Raw genomic sequence first — 6,492 nt, 5'->3', positions numbered from 1 at the left:
GATTATCCTTATATGGACTGTTACTGTATATAGATTATCCTTATATGGACTGTTACCGTATATAGATTATCCTTATATGGACTGTTACCGTATATAGATGATCCTTATATGGACTGTTACTGTATATAGATTATCCTTATATGGACTGTTACCGTATATAGATTATCCTTATATAGACTGTTACTGTATATAGATTATCCTTATATGGACTGTTACCGTATATAGATTATCCTTATATGGACTGTTACCGTATATAGATTATCCTTATATGGACTGTTACCGTATATAGATTATCCTTATATGGACTGTTACCGTATATAGATTATCCTTATATGGACTGTTACTGTATATAGATTATCCTTATATGGACTGTTACCGTATATAGATTATCCTTATATAGACTGTTACTGTATATAGATTATCCTTATATGGACTGTTACCGTATATAGATTATCCTTATATGGACTGTTACCGTATATAGATTATCCTTATATAGACTGTTACTGTATATAGATTATCCTTATATAAACTGTTACTGTATATAGATTATCCTTATATGGACTGTTACTGTATATAGATTATCCTTATATGGACTGTTACTGTATATAGATTATCCTTATATGGACTGTTACCGTATATAGATTATCCTTATATGGACTGTTACTGTATATAGATTATCCTTATATGGACTGTTACCGTATATAGATTATCCTTATATAGACTGTTACTGTATATAGATTATCCTTATATGGACTGTTACTGTATATAGATTATCCTTATATAGACTGTTACCGTATATAGATTATCCTTATATGGACTGTTACTATATATAGATTATCCTTATATGGACTGTTACTATATATAGACTATCCTTATATGGACTGTTACTATATATAGATTATCCTTATATGGACTGTTACTGTATATAGATTATCCTTATATGGACTGTTACTGTATATAGATTATCCTTATATAGACTGTTACCGTATATAGACTATACTTATATAGACTGTTACTGTATATAGATTATCCTTATATAGACTGTTACCGTATATAGTGTGGCAAGGAAAGGGTGTATTTCTTTGGCTCACCCTGCAGAAGCTCTCACCTGCTTCTTAAGTAATGAGGCAGGAGGGAAGGGAGGTGAATATAAAATGGAGACTCAGTCTAATGTTGGCTCTTCCTAGGAGACAGCATGTGGTCTGTAGGGAAGAGACAGAGGTTGCTGAGGAGGACACAGCCCGAGCTATGAGGGGCTCAAACAGAGTGACATGAATTGTGAGTAGAAGGTTGCAGGGGACATATGTTTAACCGGCTGAGGGAAGCTCAGCGGTTGTTAGTCAGGACAAGCTGATCTGTTTAGTCAGTGACCAGACTGTCTAGGATTTTGTTTTGTTCCTGCTTTTTGTTTATTTCTTTCCCTGCAACCTGTCTAATAAAACTGGCAAGGTGCCAGATTTGCATTATAAGCGTTTGTTTACTGGTTTATTAAGAAAAAACGCATCCTGTGGCGTGGTCCAGGACGATCCCAGAGCTAATCCCCAAGACTGATCGTCACATTTGATTATCCTTATATAGGCTTACCGTATATAGATTATCCTTATATAGACTGTTACCGTATATAGATTATCCTTATATGGACTGTTACCGTATATAGATTATCCTTATATGGACTGTTACCGTATATAGATTATCCTTATATGGACTGTTACCGTATATAGATTATCCTTATATGGACTGTTACCGTATATAGATTATCCTTATATGGACTGTTACCGTATATAGATTATCCTTATATGGACTGTTACCGTATATAGATTATCCTTATATGGACTGTTACCGTATATAGATTATCCTTATATGGACTGTTACCGTATATAGATTATCCTTATATGGACTGTTACCGTATATAGATTATCCTTATATGGACTGTTACCGTATATAGATTATCCTTATATGGACTGTTACCGTATATAGATTATCCTTATATGGACTGTTACCGTATATAGATTATCCTTATATGGACTGTTACCGTATATAGATTATCCTTATATGGACTGTTAATGTATATAGATTATCCTTATATGGACTGTTAATGTATATAGATTATCCTTATATGGACTGTTAATGTATATAGATTATCCTTATATGGACTGTTACTGTATATAGATTATCCTTATATAGACTGTTACTGTATATAGATTATCCATATATGGACTGTTACCGTATATCAGTGATTCCCAACCGCAGTGCCGCGGGATTTTGCTGTGATTTTTTTTATTTATTTTTTTTAATTTATTTATTTTTTTTAAATATCCCGCCCCGGCCTGCGCACTTATGACTGGCGGCGCAGGGGGGAAGGGAAGCCTGCGTGCGCACTGCGCACACAGCGTCCCATTCCCCACTGCGTCCCCTGCGTCCCCCTCCCCCTTCTACCTTGCGGTGCAGAGAGCCGAAAATGGGTCCCTGGGGCGGAACGATCTTCACCTGCGCCGGACTCCCGTGCCTGCCGTGGACCTGCTTGCTTAAGATACTGTACCCTTTCCACCCCTCTGTTACCCCTTCTCAACCCTGTCCAACCCCCCCCATCACCCGGGTCCACCGTACACCCCCCCCCTGTTACCCATGTCCACCCCCCCCCCCTGTTACCCATGTCCACCCCCCCCCCCCCTCACCCATGTCCACCCCCCCCCCCCGTCACCCATGTCCGCCCCCCCCCCGTCACCCATGTCCGCCCCCCCCCCGTCACCCATGTCCGCCCCCCCCCCGTCACCCATGTCCGCCCCCCCCCCGTCACCGATGTCCGCCCCCCCCGTCACCCATGTCCGCCCCCCCCGTCACCCATGTCCGCCCCCCCCCGTCACCCATGTCCCCCCACGTCACCCATGTCCGCCCCCCCCCCCGTCGCCCATGTACGCTCCTCTACACCCCTCTGTCTACTCCTCTACACCTGTCACCCATGTACACTCCTCTACATCCCTCTGCCCACTCCTCTACACCCCTGTCACCCATGTACACTTCTCTACACCCCTCTGCCCACTCCTCTACACCCCTGTCACCCATGTACGCTCCTCTACACCCCTCTGTCTGCTCCTCTACACCTGTCACCCATGTACACTCCTCTACACCCCTTTCACCCATGTACACTCCTCTACACCCCTGTCACCCATGTACACTCCTCTACACCCCTCTGTCCACTCCTCTACACCTGTCACCCATGTACGCTCCTCTACACCCCTCTGTCCACTCCTCTACACCTGTCACCCATGTACGCTCCTCTACACCCCTCTGTCCACTCCTCTACACCTGTCACCCATGTACGCTCCTCTACACCCCTCTGTCCACTCCTCTACACCTGTCACCCATGTACGCTCCTCTACACCCCTCTGTCCACTCCTCTACACCTGTCACCCATGTACGCTCCTCTACACCCCTCTGTCCACTCCTCTACACCTGTCACCCATGTACGCTCCTCTACACCCCTCTGTCCACTCCTCTACACCTGTCACCCATGTACACTCCTCTACACCCCTCTCTCCACTCCTCTACACCCCTGTCATCCATGTACGCTCCTCTGCACCCCTCTGTCTGCTCCTCTACACCTCTCAGTCCACTCCTCTACACCCCTGTCACCCATGTACGCTCCTCTACACCCCTCTGTACACTCCTCTACACCCCTCTGTACACTCCTCTACACCCCTCTGTACACTCCTCTACACCCCTGTCATCCATGTACGCTCCTCTACACCCCTCTGTCCGCTCCTCTACACCCGTCCCCTCTGTCCACTCCTCTACACCCCTGTCACCCATGTACGCTCCTCTACACCCCTCTGTCTGCTCCTCTACACCTGTCACCCATGTACACTCCTCTACACTCCTTTCACCCATGTACACTCCTCTACACCCCTCTGTCCACTCCTCTACACCTGTCACCCATGTACGCTCCTCTACACCCCTCTGTCCACTCCTCTACACCTGTCACCCATGTACACTCCTCTACACCCCTCTGTCCACTCCTCTACACCTGTCACCCATGTACACTCCTCTACACCCCTCTCTTCACTCCTCTACACCCCTGTCATCCATGTACGCTCCTCTGCACCCCTCTGTCTGCTCCTCTACACCTCTCTGTCAACTCCTCTACACCCCTGTCACCCATGTATGCTCCTCTACACCCCTCTGTGCACTCCTCTACACCCCTGTCACCCATGTACACTTCTCTACACCCCTCTGTCCACTCCTCTACACCCCTGTCACCCATGTACGCTCCTCTACACCCCTCTGTCTGCTCCTCTACACCTGTCACCCATGTACACTTCTCTACACCCCTCTGTCCACTCCTCTACACCCCTGTCACCCATGTACGCTCCTCTACACCCCTCTGTCTGCTCCTCTACACCTGTCACCCATGTACACTCCTCTACACCCCTTTCACCCATGTACACTCCTCTACACTCCTCTACACCCCTCTGTCCACTCCTCTACACCCCTGTCACCCATGTACGCTCCTCTACACCCCTCTGTCTGCTCCTCTACACCTGTCACCCATGTACACTCCTCTACACCCCTGTCACCCATGTACACTCCTCTACACCCCTCTGTCCACTCCTCTACACCTGTCACCCATGTACGCTCCTCTACACCCCTCTGTCCACTCCTCTACACCTGTCACCCATGTACGCTCCTCTACACCCCTCTGTCCACTCCTCTACACCTGTCACCCATGTACGCTCCTCTACACCCCTCTGTCCACTCCTCTACACCTGTCACCCATGTACACTCCTCTACACCCCTCTCTCCACTCCTCTACACCCCTGTCATCCATGTACGCTCCTCTGCACCCCTCTGTCTGCTCCTCTACACCTCTCTGTCAACTCCTCTACACCCCTGTCACCCATGTACGCTCCTCTGCACCCCTCTGTCTGCTCCTCTACACCTCTCAGTCCACTCCTCTACACCCCTGTCACCCATGTACGCTCCTCTACACCCCTCTGTACACTCCTCTACACCCCTCTGTACACTCCTCTACACCCCTCTGTACACTCCTCTACACCCCTGTCATCCATGTACGCTCCTCTACACCCCTCTGTCCGCTCCTCTACACCCGTCCCCTCTGTCCACTCCTCTACACCCCTGTCACCCATGTACGCTCCTCTACACCCCTCTGTCTGCTCCTCTACACCTGTCACCCATGTACACTCCTCTACACCCCTTTCACCCATGTACACTCCTCTACACCCCTCTGTCCACTCCTCTACACCTGTCACCCATGTACGCTCCTCTACACCCCTCTGTCCACTCCTCTACACCTGTCACCCATGTACGCTCCTCTACACCCCTCTGTCCACTCCTCTACACCTGTCACCCATGTACGCTCCTCTACACCCCTCTGTCCACTCCTCTACACCTGTCACCCATGTACGCTCCTCTACACCCCTCTGTCCACTCCTCTACACCTGTCACCCATGTACACTCCTCTACACCCCTCTCTTCACTCCTCTACACCCCTGTCATCCATGTACGCTCCTCTGCACCCCTCTGTCTGCTCCTCTACACCTCTCTGTCAACTCCTCTACACCCCTGTCACCCATGTATGCTCCTCTACACCCCTCTGTGCACTCCTCTACACCCCTGTCACCCATGTACGCTCCTCTACACCCCTGTCACCCATGTACGCTCCTCTACACCCCTGTCACCCATGGATGCTCCTCTACACCCCTCTGTGCACTCCTCTACACCCCTGTCACCCATGTACGCTCCTCTACACCCCTGTCACCCATGTACGCTCCTCTACACCCCTCTGTACACTGCTCTACACCCCTGTCACCCATGTACGCTCCTCTACACCCCTCTGTCCACTCCTCTACACCTGTCGCCCATGTACGCTCCTCTACACCCCTCTGTCCACTCCTCTACACCTGTCACCCATGTACGCTCCTCTACACCCCTCTGTACACTCCTCTACACCCCTCTGTACACTCCTCTACACCCCTCTGTACACTCCTCTACACCCCTGTCACCCATGTACGCTCCTCTGCACCCCTCTGTCTGCTCCTCTACACCCCTCTCTCCACTCCTCTACACCCCTCTGTACACTCCTCTACACCCCTGTCACCCATGTACGCTCCTCTGCACCCCTCTGTCTGCTCCTCTACACCCCTCTCTCCACTCCTCTACACCCCTCTGTACACTCCTCTACACCCCTGTCATCCATGTACGCTCCTCTACACCCCTCTGTCCGCTCCTCTACACCCGTCACCTCTGTCCACTCCTCTACACCCCTTTCACCCATGTACGCTCCTCTACACCCCTCTGTACACTCCTCTACACCCCTGTCACCCATGTACACTCCTCTACACCTCTCTGTCCACTCCTCTACACCCCTGTCACCCATGTACACTCCTCTACACCCCTCTGTACACTCCTCTACACCCCTCTGTACACTCCTCTACACCCCTCTGTACACTCCTCTACACCCCTCTGTACACTCCT

This window comes from Hyla sarda, chromosome 10 (genome assembly GCF_029499605.1).
Source record: "Hyla sarda isolate aHylSar1 chromosome 10, aHylSar1.hap1, whole genome shotgun sequence".
NCBI lineage: Eukaryota > Metazoa > Chordata > Amphibia > Anura > Hylidae > Hyla > Hyla sarda.
This window is presented reverse-complemented; position numbering follows the sequence as displayed.